General features: G+C 49.7%; 1 protein-coding gene across 7 annotated transcripts in view; it reads left to right on the forward strand.

The window, feature by feature from the left end:
- Positions 1-18: 18 nt before the first annotated feature.
- The window catches only part of RUSC2 (RUN and SH3 domain containing 2), a 54,282-nt gene continuing 35,569 nt past the window's right edge, over positions 19-18,731 (forward strand). For 5 of the 7 annotated variants that reach the window (XM_084504374.1, XM_084504377.1, XM_084504373.1 and 2 more), the window contains exon 1: positions 6,940-7,250. The gene's annotated coding sequence lies outside the window, so the exon portion shown is untranslated. Of the gene's footprint in view, positions 44-6,939; positions 7,251-18,731 lie in introns of those variants that run through there. The other 2 variants (XM_084504375.1, XM_084504378.1) reach the window with 2 other exon arrangements.

Raw genomic sequence — 18,731 nt, forward strand, 5'->3', positions numbered from 1 at the left:
CGCCTCGGCGCCCGGCTGCAAACAGCGGAGCGGCACCGGCTGGGTGAGCGGGGCTGGGGTCCGGGGGGGTCCTGGGGGGGACGTGGGGGGTCCCGGGGGGCTGGGGATGCGAGATGTTGTGTAATGGTTAAAAGAGAGCTTGAGGAAGGCCGTTTGGTCTTTTTTTTTTTTTTTTTTTTCTTTTTTGGACGTCTTCTGTTTGAGAGATAGATCCCTCCCCCCCCCCAAAAAAAAACAAAAAAAAAATCCCTGTTCTATTTAGTTATTTATTTGTTTGTTTGTTTATTTTTATTTTTTTTTCTTTGCATTATTCTGTAATACAAAGGTTTGTGCACGGCTTCTGCTGTAGCACCTGCATTCTCACTGCCCCCACGGTTTTGGGGTCAGGAAAGACAATGCTTTGATGCCAACCAGTGAGCGATACGGTTACTGCTTCTATACAGCAGCAGAGGTGGAAGGGGGGCACAGCACAGCATCTCCTCTCCCCCTCCACCCCCCCAGAATATGAGATGAAATATCACAGTGAAATATCGGTGAAATACCTGGAGGAGGCTTTAGGTATCTCCTGCTGGGCTCCTGGCGGCTCTCACCTCGTCCATCTGCATCCACACAAGGCTCTTGCACTGAGCTGTAGCCTGGAAGTCATTAATCATAAGCAGCTCCTGTGGCACGGGAGGGCGAGGGAGTGCCACGTGCTGGTACCAAGATCTCTAGTGGGTGTGATCCTCAGCAAGGAGTGTTACAAGAAGGGAGCCCTCTGAATAGTGACCCCTGCTAATTCCCAGCTGGGAACAAAGCGGGGCACGTAAGGGACCTTGTGGGTACCTTTGGGCGGAGGTGCTGTGTTCTGTAACCCCTTCAGAGCACTGATAAAACTCATCCTAAAAAACCAGCTGTGCCAGATGGAAGCAGGAAGGCTTCCTCTTCAGATGCTTGATTTTTTCCCCTTCTCATTTTCAGCCTAAATGTGTTCACAGCACATTTATTCTCTTGTTGTTGTGCCAGCATTATCCTTTTGCTTCAGCAGTTTTGTTTGTCTCCCGTGATATATTTAGAGAGCAATCCTATACGCTCTCTGCCTACATTTGGCTAGGCTAAACAAGCCAGGCTCTTAAGTTTCTTCTTGTTTGATAGGTTTTCTCTTTCCCCCAGGCCCTTTATGCACCTGTTCATTTGAGTTTATCATTTTTAAATGCGGATGACCAGATTTGTTTTGTATGATGCTCCTGTCACCAGTGCCTGTACAATTGTGCTGATGGCTCACTGCCTTGTCTAGCCTGCATTTGCTTTTCTTATGTCCACATCATCTCCGCAATCCCCCGGGCAGTTAGTGGTTATTATTCTGAGCTTTGCTGTCGATATGCACAGTTATCCAGCTCTGTCCTTGCAGCGAAGCTCTTGCTCAGGCAAACTAATACCACACGACATGGGGAGAATGAAGCTTGAAAATGCACCTTTCCTTCAACACGTACTTTTTGAACAGATATAAATCTTCGTGTTCTGACTTTGTAAGCATGTTGTTTATTGCAAAGGGAAGAACACTGGCTCCAATCCATGTCGGTGCCTCTGTGGGGAGATTTAACCTGGGATGCAGTGGCAGAGGGATGCCCATTTGGGACAGCCTCATGGTGCTCAGGACTGGGTGCTTTGGACAGAGGCCCCTGGTAAGGCCACGTTCCTGTGCATCCATCCATCTCGGGTACCCAGCACCCAGACTTCCTGAGTGCCTGGATGAAGTCAAGGTATTAGGTAAATAAACACTTCTTGTCTCTTGCTGCCTCACGTCTGATAATGTGGGCAAGAGCTGCAGTCATCACAGCGTAAGTCTGTGCATGCTTTAAACTGATGTCCTCAGGGGTTTCTCCACGAGCCTGGTATGGGCTTTATCTGCACCTGCTGATGTTTCGGCCACTGTGAACATGCTGGGGTGAGGGAGCTGTCATTCCTCCTAGTAAAGGCAAGTTCCTGGCCTCAGACCCTTGCCCAGGAGCAGGTTTCGGTGCTCTGGACTGGGTTCCTGAAGTGGCTGTGGTATAGGGCTCAGAAGAAGGGCACAGAGCTGTTCTGACCAGGCTTGATCCAAGAACACCGCTGGCCGTAGCTGCAGCTCAGCTGCCGTTCATTTTTCCCAGAGCTCTCCTGCTGCTGTCCTACTTTTTATAATTCGCCCAGAAGCAGAGGATGTTTTTTTCTCTCTGGCTGGTGCTGTGAAGGAGCATCCTCTCCTGTGGCTCCCAGTGTGAAGGGAAGTGGTTCTAATCCCCCCGTCTCCCTGCTCATGCTGGATGGAGCTGCTGCACCGAGCCTTTCTGTGCAGGGCCGAGCCCTCTGCCAGACCCCGGGGCTATAAATGGACCCGGCCTCTTCCACGCCCTCCCAGCACCACGAGATGCTGCGGGAAATCGGAGCGGGGACAGGCTTCCTCTGAATTAGGAAAACAAACCTTCCTACTGCTGCCTTGTGGCAAGACCTCTGTCGGTTTGGGCTTTGGGGGCAGCTGTCTGTGCCTCCAGGAGGGCAGTGCTGCTGAGCTGGAGGTCTGCACTGCGAGGGCAGGTGGTCCCCGACCTACATGCCACGCTGGGGCAGACCTGGAGGCGCTGTCACCCCCGGCCACCCCATGCAGAGCACTGCAGATGTCTGTCTGATCCCAGTGCTGTGTCCCAAGGGAAGGCCAGTGGTACTGCTGCTGCCTGCATCCTGCTTCCACATTGTATTAGGCACTTAATAAAAGAAGCCTGGCTTCTTTCATAAACCCCTGTTTGTCTCCCTTAGCTTTGGGATTTACAACACAGGTCCTGGGATCTTTGAGCCTTGTGTCTCTCCTGCGAGGCGGGGAGGATCAGCGCCGCCTTGTTCCACAGGCGCAAGGCCCAGGAGTGCGCAGAGCAAGGTGACTCGGGAAGACAGTAGCTGCCCTGAATCTTAAACCGAAGTCTTTGTGTCAGCTTGAGCAGAGTGCTACCCCCCGCCAGGCCGTTCATTCCATGCAGAGTGCAGGTCTGTATTTAGAAAACTAATTTGTAGCCTCATGTTTAAGAAGCGGAGTCTGACAGTCTCCCAGCTGATGTGCTTCAGAGAGGCTGCTGGGCCAGGTCCCTGCCTGCTGGCCTTTCACTGAGCGGTGGTTTTGCATCCTTTGGGCTTGGCAACACCTAGAGGCTGCCTTACCTGCTGGCTATTGAGTCCTCAGCAACCTGCAGGCTGTGGTTAAGGGAACATTTAATATTCAAAAGGTGTGAGCCTGGTTTGTGGCTGCCAGTGCCTGCAGTTCTGCTTCTGGTTCAGTTTCTGCTGGGGCAGCAGATGCTGTCTGACACCTTTGACTGCGCAGGGTGCCTGGCTCTGTGTGTTTCTTGCTCTGCAGTGGCTGGGTTGTGCTGCAGATTGAGTGGGCTGGCAGAGCAGGTGTGCAAGGAGCAGTACGTCTGCTCTCTTTTCAAGTGAGCTGCACGATGTCATAACCCAGCCCTCTCACAGGGCTTATGGTTTGCTAAAACCTCCTTTCTGTCTCTCTGCTGGGATGGCAGACAAAATTTTGCAGGGCTGGGGCGTAGAGGGGGTGCTTCCTCCAGCCTTTCCCCACTCCAGCAAGCTGCTGTGGCAAGGATATCTCTGCGGAATCAATGAAATTAAGTTATTGCGTGTAGATGGAGCTGCCTGATGTTGTTTCCTGTGGTTAGCTCTGCTGAAGCTGGGCCAGGCAGCAGATCCTGTGGGTTTGCCAGCTCGACTTGGAGCACTTCAGGGGAAGCTTGGCTGGGAGGAGTTTTTTCTGCTTGCTCTGTCCCTCCCAGATGTTCAGCGAGGCTGCTTCCTCCACCTCTGCTTGGCCTCACGCAACCTGCCTTCTGCTGAACGCATAATACCCAGTTCTTCACCAAAGGATACTTGCAAAGGTGTTTCCTGAGTATAGGTCTCTGTTCCTCTGATTTTGGAGCAAGAAGCCTAGTTGGGGTTTTGCTTGTGATAGCTGCTGCTCATCCAAAGCCCACAGTTTCTCCCCATCTTCCTATTCTTCTGTGTGCTTGCCTGGACTGGGAATATTGGTTTCCATATCTTGTGTCCGGGGTTGATATGTATTGAGCATCTTCACAGTCCTTACACCTTGTGCTGGGCTCTGCTCTTCTACTGAACACTCAGTGGAGCCAGGGAGGGCAGCGTGTGTCCTCCTCAAGACCTGTCTGTACCATCTCGTGCCATGGATAATCACAGAATCACAGAATTTCTAGGTTGGAAGAGACCTCAAGATCATTGAGTCCAACCTCTGACCTAACGCTAACAGTCCCCACTAAACCATATCCCTAAGCTCTACATCTAAACGTCTTTTGAAGACTTCCAGGGATGGTGACTCCACCACTACCCTGGGCAGCCTGTTCCAATGCCTCACGACCCTTTCAGTAAAGAAGTTCTTCCTAACATCTAACCTAAAACTCCCCTGGTGCAACTTAAGCCCATTCCCCCTCGTCCTGTCACCAGGCACGTGGGAGAACAGACCAACCCCCACCTCGCTGCAGCCTCCTTTAAGGTATCTGTAGAGAGCAATAAGGTCACCCCTGAGCCTCCTTTTCTCCAGGCTGAACAAGCCCAGCTCCCTCAGCCGCTCCTCGTAGGACTTGTTCTCCAGGCCCCTCACCAGCTTCGTCGCCCTTCTCTGCACCCACTCACAAATGCTCTGCTGACACCACTATCTCTGCCTGGGCCAGGCTGTAAAGGCTGTTTTTGAAGGACACTGCTTTAGGATGCCATCAGCCTGTCTGCTAAAACAACTACTTTGAGATTTCAGAATTTTCTGCTTAAAAAACTGCACAAGCACCATGGTAGTTTATCTCATGGGTGACTCACTGGTGTCCTTTGCAAGCAGAACTTCGTGTTGGCTGGTGTCACGGTGGCTGGTTCAAACCACACCTGGGTCCCCCACAAGTGCCAGGGCAAAAAAAAAAAAAAAAGGTTCAGATGGCAGCGTGTGAGCACGGATTTGGTGTGCTGGGATGAGGAGCGTGGCCATCCTACTGCTGCCACGGTTGTGCTGCCACACACATGGCTTTGAGTTTCTGCCTGGCAAAGCCTGTGGTGTGTCCGTCAGGTGTCTGCGATGGGGTGAGGGGCTGGGAGGGTCGGAGCAGAGCATGAACCAGCAGTTAGCATCAGAGCAGTACCATGCAAAGCTCCACAGTTCCCTGCACCAGGCCACAGTGGGGGATCCCAGTGAGATGGGGCAGCACAGGCTGTTAGAAATACCTTCCTGGTGACATGCCACCTGCTGCAGTCCTCTGCTGGCTCCCTCTGTCAGGCTGGGAGCCAGTCTGCCCCACTCCGCCGTGGTCTCCAGTCTATCAGAGGAAGGGCAACGCCTGTCTGTGCCTTTTCCTGTCACTCCTTTCCTCTGTCACTGCTCTGCAGGGAAGGCAGAGGCGGAGGAGCGATTTCTGGCTGGGGTGGTGGGAGTCCTGGTGGTGCCTTTGGCTGGAGGAGCTGGTGGCAGCAACACCCGCAGCCTTTGCCTAGGGGAGCCACATAGGTCTCAGTTTGCCCTGCAGCACAGCAGTGCTTTTGCCCTGGAAGAAGCTGGGATGGATTTGGTAATGCTCGTGTCTCAGCCAAGCCGAGCTGATGTCCCTGGAGCAATGCTTCTCCCAGAGGATGCCACAACGATTTATGTCCAAGCAGGGGGTATGATACTGCATCATTGCACAGTGACTGCTGAGTCCCAGCCTTGGTTCCTTCCCTCCCTTCCTCCTCCTAGGGGAGGGACCTCACACTGCAAATTTTCTAATATCTTTCTTTTTTTTTTTTTTTTTTTTTTTTAGCAAATCTGAAAGCACTTGCAGATGGAAGAGACTGGTGCAGGCACAGCAGTGTGCCAGGCAGGGCTGTGGCTGTTACAGAGAGCACACCAGCTTAGCCAGCCACTGCTGCCCAACCAGGAGAGGAGCGAGGTGATGGCTCCTATCTCTGTTCCCATGGGCTTCTGGTTAGGATCTGATTTATGTCCTGATGGAACAAAATCTGGATTCTTCCAGCCTCGTCTTCATATAGTGCTGGGTGTTTGTATTATCCATCTAAATATCCAGCCCTACAGAAAGGGCAAAGAGCAGGCTTGTGAACTCCTCCATCTTTTCCAAGTTGTGTTGTAATTTCCTCCACCATCTCAGTAGTAAATATCTCCAGCCTCCCTCCACTGAGAACTGGGAAGGGCTGGAAATGCACTGCCTTGCTAATGGCAGAATGCCTGAGATGCTCCTTTTAGGAGCACTAGCAGGAGCTGCTGTTATTTTGCTGCTCACCCCACTGAAAACTTACCAAACCAATGTTTTGTTTCTGTGGAAGCTGGCTGAGGCTGTAGAAAAAGCAACCAGACAGCAATGGTCATGCAATTTTTGTCTGTTGTTCAGCTTGTTGCAGGTGGATTCTTAGCTGCCAAAGCCTGAGTCTGGCATCACAGCAAGATGGAGATTTGGGGGAAGCTGGACGTGGAACTGAGTCACAATTTTACTTCTGCCTAATTCTTGTAAAGAGCTGAATGCAAATCTATGCACTCCAACGTTTGTGCCTCTTTCAGTGGGCCACATAAAGAGTTTAAAGCCCCTGTAGCGTTGCCCAGCTCCCTGCTCCCCGCAGAGAGAGAGAGAAAAAAAAAAAAAAAAGAAAAAAAAAAAAAAAGAAAAAAAAAAGCCTCTTGGCAGCCTCAAGCTGTTTTTAAACGAGACAAATGCCTGGGGTGCCTGTCTGCCAGAGCCTCCAGCCTGCACATCGAGTCCCTTTTTAGCATGCTTCTCCCTGCCTCTATATCTGGCTCTGGTTCCTTGCTTGGGGAACGTGACCTCATCATTGTTTTGGTATTTCCAGTGATTCAGCCCGGTCTGGGGCAGGGAGGAGTCGTTCCTGGGGCGGGCGGGCGGGTGCTTGCGCGTTGCTGGAATTCCAGCATGGTGCAGCCCCAGCCCTTCCGCTGCCTTGACAGCTCTTCTCCAGCCCTCAGCTGATACTCTGCATTCCTGCCTGGCAGATGGCCTGGGCACAGCTGGGAGAGGCACCCCAGCTCCTGCTTTCGGGGCCGATGGGGATCTTTGCTGCCTACATGTCTTGGTGAGGGCGAAGGAAGCTGAGAGCAGTGGTGTGTGCGCCTGGGAAAGCCACAAGGAGCCTGCTTTAGGGGTGGAAAATGAGCTTTGCAGAATGCTTGTAACTATTTCCAGGCTGCAAGCGTCCCGTGATGAACTTAACTTCACAACAGCTGCAGGAGCTTGGTAAGTGTTATGGTGCTTCTTTCACAGGCGGGGAAACTGAGGCACGGGATGGGGTGGTGGTCTGCTTGAGATCTTACACAACTAGAGCTGGGAAAGTAAACTCCCACGAAGAGATGCTGACCGTGCCTGTCCTCTCTGGTACTGCCTGGATTCCTCCAGTGACCGTGGGCAGCAGGTCAGACCAAGGTGGAGCAGTGCTTGTAGGGAGGAGCAGCTTCCAAGGCAAAACGAGGCCAGGCTGTGCAGATGCCTAAACCCCATCTTCTGTGGGTATCACCTTCCTGAAGGCAAAGGGGAGAGCTTGCAGCCAGTATTCCCCAGCCGAGGTCAGTGGTCGTGGCAGGATGTGGGTGCTGCGGGGCTCTCACTTGTGCCTCGGCAGGACTGCAGTTGCTGCCGATGCTGTGAGCCTTATTGCAGCTTTGATCTAAACACTCTCAGCTGCTTTATTTGAGCCTGGGTTGTTGTGAATGGTTTTAAAACTGTTTGGGACTATCCAGAGGTTAGGCATTCACTGGCTGAGACCACTTCGGCTGCATAAGCCACTTGGTTGAAGACATGGCTTCAGTGTTGTCTTGCTTAGCAGTGAGCCAGTCTGTCACTGTGCAGGAATAAATCATGAAGGCTCATCATGTTTGGAGAGGCAGCCTCTTTGGGGAGCCCCTATTGATGAACAGGTCCTTGAAGACCCAGTCCTGTCTTCAGTTTGTTTCTGACAGACTTGGGGATTGGCACCTGGCACCAGATTTACTGTTGTTACATCATGAAGTTTTCCCTTTATTTTTGTGCAAGAGCATGCCAGAGCTGGGAGAGCATCCCATCCCAAACACAGCTGGGCTGTGCCGTGGTGGAGGGGAAAAGCACAAAGCACCTTGCTCACTGTAGCCTGGGGAAGAGATATCAGCAGGTGCAGAGCAAGGAGTTTTAACCTCAACAACTGTCCTTCCCCTGTTTTCTGGGGACAGGAGACAGCAGGTGATGCAGCCAGGCTGCTCTCGTCAATAGGGAGTATTTTGGGCTGACTTAATGCCTGGCTAGCTGGGCCATGCTCGTAGGCATCACCAGGACATAGACCTGTTACACTGGGGTCCCTGTGCCCTCCTTACAGCTAGGTTAACAGTATTCACCGATGTGATTGACCTAAGTCAGCTGTTTTCAACCTTCTTCTTTTGAGGCTAGATGGTATTTTTTTCAGAGGAGATCTCCCCAGCCTTTACAGCATACCCATCAGTTGCTACCGAACTCTGTGGGCTCCCTGTTCTTTGTCACTGGTGGCTCCCAGAGGTCCCTGATGTGAACTGTGTGCCTGTCTGGCATCAGGCGTACTGAAAATAGGCTGTGCCCGCTGTGGTATGCACCCTGAAACAGTTCCTGCTCAGCCTCTTGCTGAGGTCTTTTAGTGGGTGGTAGCTGAAACCTGCTAAACCCCTCTACTGCTGTTTCCAGCTGTGGGGACAAAAAGCAAAGCCTCCAAACCCCGTGACACATTGCTGCTTTGCTGAGCTGGTCCCTATCCTCCCCATCTTCCTTATCTGGTCCAAGCTGCAATCCGGTTGATAAATTACCCTGAAATGGGAGGGAAAAGAAGAATCCTAGCAGGAGGTGCCAGAGGCAGTGAACTGGGTAAATCCCAGTGACCGGGGAGCCCCTGTGCATGGGGAGATGGACGGTGAGGGTAGACTGCTGCCCCACAAGCTGGCCTCACACACACACACAGATGGAGCAATGCTTTTCTTCCCAGCCATGATGTGCCACTGGAGCAGCATGTGCCAAGGAGGTGTGGGGCTGGAGTATCTCGTGTTGGGTGTAGGGTGGAAAACTGCGTTCCTGCTAGCAGTTGCTGTGCCTGGAGTTGTAGGATCATGGAGCTGGGCGTCCCCATGTCCAGCAGCTGCCCTCCCATCCCGCTGCGGGAGCAGGCCGGCGGTGGGGTCGGTGGCACAGCCCCATCACACTGCCTTCTTTCTGAGCTCGCTGTAAATGGCTCTCTGTAACACGAGCCGCATTGCTGCCGTAGTCCTCTCCAGAGGGCATCTGTATTTACACTGGGGCTTTCATTAGCAATCCGGCTCTTGCATGGCCGGCAGCCTGCAGCCCTCACTCGTCTCTCCTGCCCAGTTGCTCAGGGAGCAAGACGAGCACCCTGGCACCTCTGTCCCCGAGGAGAGGCAGGTGACTGGTGGCTGGAGGAGTCCCTGAGCCAGCTCCTGCCTGGAAGAAGCATGTTGTCAGTGCGCCCCACCATCCTGCAGCAACAGGGGGGGCTGCCTGCGGAGTTTCCCCCCAGCCAGGCTCACTGATCCCCAGGACAGCGTGGGGACAAGCTGGGTTTGCTTTGGATGATCGCTGGCTCGGTGTGCTGTGTTCCTCCTGCTGCTCTCATGCAGTTGCTGCCGTGCCCGACTCCCGGCCACAGCGAGCTGAGCCTGACATCTGGGGAGATTGTGTCTGGCAAGGTAGGAGCTGATCCCTTCCAGCTGCTCTGCTAAAAGGGGTGTGATCTGTCCTGTCCCACCTGGAGAGAGTGCTCCAAGGAGCAGTGCATATCTGGTTTGATTCTGTATTCTGCTGTGGCTCTGATGACCAGGCGGTATGCTGCTACACGGAAACAAAACGCATACATCCACCTTGTTTCTACCTACACACTGGAAAATCAAACCCTGTCTCCCTTTCTGCTCCAGCATGGTGCTCTGATACCCCAGAGCCTGTCTCTCTTCTCTCTTCCTGTGCTGCACCCTGTTCATTTTCTACAAGTCGTGTCACCTGCTTCTCCAGGTGACAGTAGGGTCACTTTGGAAGTAGGGAGCAGTCTGGATGTGTCCTGGGAGCAGGGCAGAGGGAGAAGAGACTCACAGAAGACACAAACCAAGGAATTTCAGTAGGCATGGAAATGGCAAGAGAGAAGCAAATCTTCTAGAATAACCATATAAAATTAGACAAGGGAAGAGCCTCCTTTCCCTGAATAGTCTCAAAAGGGTATCTTCTTTTTCCTTTAGTCCCCGAAGGTGGTGTGCTTTGCTATGGAAAGGCCTGAGGCTGCTGTTGTCCCTGGGGGCCTTCTGCAGGTGATGCTTTCCTTCTGAGGACTGACCCGAGTAACAAAACCTGTTTTAGGGCCCCCTGCACCCCCAGTTCCTAAGCGTTGAGGAGGGGAGGGGGGGGGGCTTCCAACCTTCCCTCCTTTGCGCACCCTGCTCTGCTGCCAGTGGGTGTATAAATAGTGCCCACAGCATACTATTTTGGTGACAAGCTTCTCGCAGGATTCATCCAAAGAGGTATGTGCACAAGTGTTAAAAATAACGCTAAGCCCTGCCCAAATGCTGGCGTCGGTTCGGGGATGGTGTTTTGGGGCTCTTCATAGAGAGCCCTGGCTCCTGGGTGGGTGCAGCAGAGGGGGGCCAGCAGGGCTCCTGCTGCTTCCCTGTCCTTGCTGCCGTGCTGACCACAGGGGATGCTGACCTTCAGCAGATCTGCTGTTCCCCAAGAGGATGTGAGACTTGCACTTCTAATTAGGCTATTTGCTACAGAGCTTTCCCTGCATGTCCTGTGCATTATCTCTGGGTCTAATGGCAGGCACAATATCAGGAGGAGATGCCAGGAGGGGTTAACCTGCTGCCAGCTGCCTGCCACTGTCCAGATCTAGCTGCTCCTCCAATGTCTTGTGCCATAGCAGTGGCATATGTAGGCATTCTGGCCCTATATTAGGCTTATGCTGAGCTGGAGATTGGTTTAGTTGTAGAAGGCATATTAAATTATGTCGAATTATGTCTATATGTAGAATTAACATCTATAGCTCTGGACATCCTTGCTATCCATATAACCACGAAAAATAATTGCAAAATTCTGCCCTTCTAATGGGCTGGTTGGTGCCTCTAACTGGAAACCAGACCCCTCTGCAGAGACTGCAGAGATTCTGGGGAGCTGTGTTCCTGGGGCTATGTAAGAGCTCCCCATCCCAGTGGGGAGCTGAGAGCTGCAGTTTGTTACCCTCAGGCTGGGTTTTGCCTGTTGATGCTCAAATCCTGTGCTAGGTATGTAATTCTCCTGCTCTCAGGCTGATGGAGCATCAGCCCCTCTCCTGTTTTCAGGTCATGTGGGCCAGAGCAGCAGACCCCCCTGCATTTTTGTGTATGGAGCCCAGAGCTCATAGAAATGCATCTTGGAGGGCTCGTGCTCAGAGAAGCCCCATCAGAAGACGCTCAGTCTTGTAGACAGGTGTTGTAGCTCTGCTGGTCTAATAATAATGCTGTGATGTGGCTTAATATGTGGAGCCTTCTGCATGGAAGAAGAGGAAAAGAGCGGAGACATGCTGCAGTCATGGGGCAGTGCTTGGGCTAACCTATCTGCTCTGATTTGAAGGCAGATGTGTCGTGGGCAAGGAGACCACACTTCTGTTTCAGTGTCTGAAACAGAACTACAACATTAATCCCTCCTTATAGCTCCTAGGCCTCCGTATTTGTATCTCCAGATACATCTGTGCTCGTTTTGGCTTTGAAGAGGAAGGGCCAGATACTTCTCTAAATACATTACTTTCTGAAGGACTGGGTTTATTTTAAGCTGATACAGAAAATTGCTGTGAAAGCAGCGGGCATGCAAAAACTGCTGAAAAGGTCACAACTGCTGCTTGTCACTCCATGCTTCACCTCTTCTGATGTGGGGATACTAATCCTGGCGGTGTTCCCTGGGATGGAGGAAGGGTCCTGCTAGAACATGGTGGCCAGGAGTTTTCTCCAGCCGTTGCACTGAGAATTGGTGAGAGCACAGCAGCTGCTTGTGGTTTGGCTCTGGCTGTCTTATCTACTGTGCCCAGCTCTCACTTGCTCTCCTCCCCTTCTGGCCATTTAGCTGGGCTTCTCTTTTCCTTCTCTTTTCCTTGCTAAGGCTCTTGATGAGGTTGTGCACTGGTTGGAATGCTTTCTTAAGGGTTGCATTCAATGGAGTGCACTGAAAGTACAGACTTCAGAACTGTCCAGAGGTGGAAAAATATTACAGAGATGACAGAGATGAAAAGCGTCTTCCTCTTCCTTTTTTTTTTTTTTTCCTTTTTTTTTTTCTTTTTTTTTTTTCCAGATATTGTGAGGCAGAATAACCTGCTCTGGGCTAACCTTCAATCAGGGGCATCCTTCTCTTCTATTCCTCTGCTCCTTCCTGCTCCTCTCCCATGTCCAGCCAACATATGTGGTCTCTGAGTCATCATCATTGCTGTTTATTATTAGGTCTGAGCCAAGGCACCGTGTATTATCATTACGGAGCTCCTGAGGGCACTTTCAGCGCTCTTTCCACCCTGGTATGCTCTTGTTCCCATGGCTGGAATGTGTCTGGGATGCATGGGGACACAAGACCTTCTTTGCCATCTTGAAGCACCTCTTTGCTGGCTGTTTGCTGATGTGTTTCTGTGAGGTGCTAGAGCACCACACCACAGTTTCCAGCAATTCCTGAAGTGCTAAGATATCTCCCTGGTGAGCATCACAGAGCATCATGCACCGTCTCTTTAGGCTACCTCACCTGAGGGTAGAGCCCTATTTCGGTCTGTCTACTGCAGTTGAAACTCAATGAGATTGTCAGGAGTCTCCTGTGACCTGCTTTGCCACCAACACCAGGTCACGGGCACTGTGTGAGCCCAGGCTTTGCCTCTACCAGCTTTTCCTTTCTATTTTAAAGAGCACGTCAGGATTTCCTCCCACGCCTGAATCCCCTTTATAGCATTTCCTTCGCCGTGGGTCTTTTTCCATCCTGAGCAAAACTGCTGCACACAGTGCATGGACACATACCTCCCAGGTCTGGCTCTGTGTGCTCGTGTGCCTGTCTGCACAAGGACAGCTGCCTGCTGGGTGGAACGTGTGTGCAGAGGACGCAGGCCTTGCACAACTGGCCACACTGCAGCTAGATGCTGCAGATTAGACTTTGTCCTGATTAAGCATACACCTGTAAGCACATAAAGCCAAAGGGTTGTTTAATCACGGGCTGACCTGACACGGGGACCTACAGTGCAGCTGATTGGCAGTCCAGTACAGCCTGCCCTATAGATGGGAAGAAGTCATAATCACCAAAGAGAAAGTTAGGAGGGTTATCAGCTGTGGTCAAGGGTCACCTTCAACAAGACCAAATTTATGAGCAATGTCTCTTCACTGTGATGGATGAAACGAGGATGAATCCACTGGCTGAAAGCTGTTATTGAACTTACGCCATTTAGAAAAAACAAACCCGAGCATGTTTTTAATAGCTACTGGATCAGCTGGCATGGGATGCTTTTACACTCTCAGTCTTCACCTGTAGGTTTGCTGTGTCTTTCCAGAAGCATATTTCTCTTTTGCCAGGTATTCTACCTGAATAAACTGCTCTAGGCTTTTAATCCTGCATTAGAGGCTTCCTGGTCCTCTGAGTCAAACAGAAATCATATGAGAATAAGACCTCCAGAAGTCATGCAATTACATCTTCCTAACCCAGGCATAGGTTACTCAGACAATGCCATTCCTCATGTTTCTTCATCTCACCTCTCTTGAGAAGCTCCCAGGGACTGAGACATCACTGCTGCATCCCATGTCTTTACAGTCCTGCGCCTTCCCTTCTTCAGTTTCCCCTACTGCTGTGGCACACAGAGTTGACCAGGATCCTGAGTTGGGCATTTCTTTGTCAGCAAACTCAGACAAAAAAAAAAAAAAACGACAAAAAAAAAAAAAACACCTTTCCAATTTCTCACACTAAGGGCTTATGAAAACCAGCAGGAATGCCTACCTCTAAATAAGTAAAGCAAAGAGCTTCTGAGACACACAGAACCATGCATAGTATGAAGAAAACCAGTCTTATCTCCTGACTGCTGTCTTTTTTTGGTGGAATAATGAATGTTTTATCTGTCATTACTGGTGTTTAACCTAAACTTCCCTCACTGCCTGTCAGGCAGCCTATTCCTGTTGCCCTGGGATGTGGAGAATGGCTTATTAACTTGTTTTTGGCAGCAGCCTTTTATGCATTTCAGAACTGCTTTAATGTACCCCGTAGTTTTCTACAGACAGCTAACCCACTTGCTTTGCATTTTACTCCTTTCTGGTTTTTGTTGCTGTCTTTAAACTGTCACCAGTTTGTCTATATTTTTGCCAGGCTGGTGGAAAGCTGGGACACGTACCAATGTTGGGTAGAGAAGGAAGATTACTCCATGTCTTGCGTATGGCATGCCTGTCCACACAGCCGGACTTATTGTTTGTCTGCTTCAAAGCAAAATGCCACTATTACTCAAGTTCAGCCTGTGATCTATGGTAACCACAAATCCCTTCTGAATGAGCAGGTCATGCATGATGATTATGGGTGAGGATGTGCAGTCTGTGCTGTGTGAGGTGTCATGGTAATGATTATAATTTATGTCCATTTGCTGTTTATGTACAGACCTTTTCCCTTCAGCAAACAGATGGTACAGACAAAGATTAAGAGACGACCACTCCATTTCAGTCAGCTGGTTAAATGCCCGAGAGGTGGACTGAGTCTCCAGGATTTAGTTACAAGCCTGCGATACACGGGCTTTTTAGCAGACGTTTTCAACAGCTCCCCCTTAAGTGTTTTGTCTCCTCTTTGCAGCTTTTCTAAGAACCTACTGGGATGTGGGTGTCCATGAACACATGCAGTCTTCTGTGTGGCACTGGCGTCTTATAATCTGCCACTCATGTGCTTCTGTGTTGCTGCTGAGGGACGGGTTTTGGGTGTACCTTCAATGGTCTCTTCTAATCAGAGCACTTTGCAGAAGTACTAAGGGTTGCTTTATTTAGCATTAAAACATAGCAAGCTGGGGCAGGTATCACTTCAGAGCATGTCAAGTTTGGGTGATAAATGTACAACCTTAGGAAACAAAGCAGTATAAACAAAATTAATATCACGCATCTCTAATAAATCAGCTGGTAGCTGTGTGATCCCTGGGTTTCATGGTAAAGGTGGGAGTGTTTGAGAGTGGGGAGATCTGCTGGAACACTTTGTGGTGAGCTGACAGCTCTCCGTGCTTGGCTTTTGTTGTTGCTCTGAGCAGCGATGGCAGAGAAGTGCACAGGCATGCGCAGAGGGAGGCGAGTGTGGGTTTTCTGCGTGAAATCCAGAGCAATCTTCATACTGGCTGTTGCCTTGGAAAACTGGAATATTTATGACTCAGTACTAAAACAGGAGGCTTTTTCCATTCTTGGATGTGGCCTCTCTTGTGTCCAAGAGTGACGTTTTCCTCCTTTCCTGCTTGACCCTTTCCTGTTTGCTGTGCTATGTCCCACCCATTTACTGCCTCTGAGCAGAGGCTTGTTTGCAGTGCAGCCACCCTCACTTGGAGCCAGCCAGGCGATTCCCCTGCAGAGGGAAGGAAATGTCACTTCGGTGTACATCATGGGAACCAGAAGCAGCCACCTTTCTTGAGCAATGCTTGCTGTGTACGCAGCAGTCTCTGGTTGTGCTTAGTGTGCAGACAGCAAACCGTCTCAGGGCTGCACAGATTCAGCTCAGCCCTGCAGTTTCTCAGCTGCTGAGCTGGAAGTACACAATTTTTATTTGCGGTCAGAATATGAAGCAATGAGTACAGCAGAACTGTGGCTGCCAACCAGCTTCGACATATAATGTAGGAAATTAGGACTTTCTTCATGGCAGTGGGGAACTCATAGTTTATGGTGAAAATGTGTTAGTTAAACTGCTTTAGGTGAATTGTGCTGTAGAGACAGGATTGTTCCCATTTTTGAAAATTGATTTTAACAGAAGTGAAACCAGTAACACCTTCATATCTGTTAACATGGGCTGCTCAGATCAAGTGGTTGATTGTCAGATTAAAAGGTGTATCTTTTTTTGGTAACAATACCCCTTCTATTTCTTTGCCAATGTTTTGATTGGTGAAAGAGTTTTTATTCCCAGTCAGTGTATCATCAATATTTGAGTACATGCTTGAAGAAACAGCATTGCTGTTACAGCTCAGCTCCTCCTTCAGGCACTTTGAAATCTCAGGGTGCATTAGTTACATCCAGGTTTTGCTTTAATTTAAAGTATGCTGTACAGCTTTTTGAGCTTTGTTTATCAGAATGAAGCTGAGACTACAGACAGAAATTCAGGAACTGTTCCACTGTTTCTGTCCTGATTTCCCTCTGTCTAAAAATGTTTGCCTATTTCTTTGCCTATTTCATGCTCTCCTGCATGGGGAGAGCTGAGTATTAGGGCTGAAAGATGGGCACTGGCATTCTTGGATCAATTCTTCCTTCCCCACAGCTTTCCAAGGATTCAAATCTCCTTCTTGCCCTGGTCTCCCACATGTAAAATGCTGATAGTAGCTCTCTCCTGGAGGAACAGTATGAGCATACTGGAATGCTGGGCTGCAGGGGACTGGAGACAGACAAGCTGGTTGTGGGCTGGATTTGGATTTCCCGTAGCCATCTCAGTATTGTTGAGGTATGTGGAACTCAGCCCAGCCCAGTGGGAGCCATGCCAGAGCTAGCCCTATCTGTTAGTTGTGACTTTTTATGGAGCTTGTAACCGTCTCCATTCCTGGGCAGTAAGGCAGCAGCCGCTAACATTAGGAAGGATTCAACCTCAGTACACAGAAGAAGAAAATCACTATAGTGATTTGGATGAAGAATCCACCTAGCCCAGTATTTATTTCTCAAGAGGTTGCAGGTGGTCAGCTAGTGATGAGTGAGAGCAAGGCAAGCAGATACGATATCTCAATAATCTTTTTTTTTTCAGGGATTTGCTAAGTCTGTTGTATTTTATCTGTTTAGTAACCTGAAATGGATCTCTCAAGTGCTTGTCCTGATTCCCCTTGAATGCATGTGGACTTCTGACTTCTTCAGTCAATAATGCCCTTTGCTGAGAGGTAATGAGCAGCAAACAGGCTAAAGGAAGAGTAACCAGAACATTGAAAGAGGAACTGCTGGTCTGAAGGGAAGTTGTTGATATAGAATAGCCCTGAAATAAAAGCTATTTAACGCTCTGAGCACTGAAAAATAATATTGCTAATGATGTTTCCTAAACACAGAGTCAAAAAGCCTCATCAATTCAGAAGCAGTTTATGGTTATTCAGCAGGAAGAGCTGGGATGACCTTAAGGAATAATACAAACAGGAACTGAGTAGTTCATACTTGCATGGTTGTGTGCATGAGAAATGAACAAAAAGTTCAGCTCCAGCTAGGAGCTCATTGGGGAAAGTGAGAGAGATGGAGAAAAACCCAGGGTCTTTCAGTGACCTTCAGGATATCTGTAAGCAGCCATGAAAAGATAAATGTCATCCACTGCGACATATTAGAAAATTATTTGTTCCAGAGAATAGGGACATTTTTGTGTTTTAAGGCATGGTGAGATCTGGCTTGGAAGATTGTCAACATTTCCCATCACACTCTGAAGACTGTATTTAAACTGGGTCATGTCCAGAGAAGGGTTACTTATGATCAAAGCATGGAAAGCCTATCTAATGCAAAGTGATTAAAGAAATGGGATGATATAACTTTAAACACAGTCTGGATAAATGCTGACGTTAAAGATAATTTTTGGAACAGGAGTGAATAGGGGTGAGCAACACATGCATAAAGATAAGCCAGAAATTTAGAGAAGGTTCTTAAACATCAGAGAAGTGAATTTGGGAATTAATTCTGTTAGGCAATGGTTAGCAAACAAGAAATATTCTTTTTTCTTTTTTTTTTGGGGGGGTGTGGTAAAAAGCAGCAAAACTTTCTCATTTCAAGCCAATTTCTGATTTGGAGTTGTGACTCTGCCTGGGGTTGCTAGCCCTGAATAAATCACTACTGCTGTTCTGGGCCATATGCAGGTCTTGCTGGGGCAAGAGCACCATGGGGTGGGTGCCTGGTGAATCCTGCTGTTACAATTGTGTCTGTGATTTGCACAGCCCCACAGGCTCCTGTGCCTCTGTCCTGAGACCTGCTCTGGAAGGGAGACCCCATTGCTCTCTACAGCGACCTGAAAGGAGGTTATGGGGAGCTGGGGGTTACCCCCTCCTCTCAGATAACCAGTGACAGGACTAGAGGGAACAGCCTCCAGTTGCACCAGAGGAGGTTCAGGTTGGAAATGAGGAGACATTTCTTCTCAGAAAGAGCAGTCAGGCACGGGGACGGGTTGCCCAGGGAGGTGGTGGCATCACCATCCCTGGGGATGTTCAAGGAAAGGTTGGACGTGGTGCTTAGGGGCAGGATTTAGTGGGTGACGTTGGTGGTAGGGGATGGTTGGACCAGATGTCTTGGAGGTCTTTTCCAACCTTAATGATTCTATGATTCTGTGATTCTATGAAGGCAGGCTCAGCAGGGATCGATAGGTGGTCCTCTGGGGAGAATGTGGGAACTGAGAGGTCAGGCACTAGCATGACACCAACGTGTGCTTTCCTCTGTCTGGTTGGATTTTTGACCTGTCATTCAAGAACTCCCATATTTGTTCCCACTTCACAGCGAATAGAAAAATTGTCAAGTGCACATTGGTAACGATTAGCCTGTATTGATCTCTGTGTTTGAGAGAGAAATGTTCTTTGAC

Source organism: Aythya ferina (genome assembly GCF_964211825.1).
Source record: "Aythya ferina genome assembly, chromosome: Z".
Taxonomy (NCBI): Eukaryota; Metazoa; Chordata; class Aves; order Anseriformes; family Anatidae; genus Aythya; species Aythya ferina.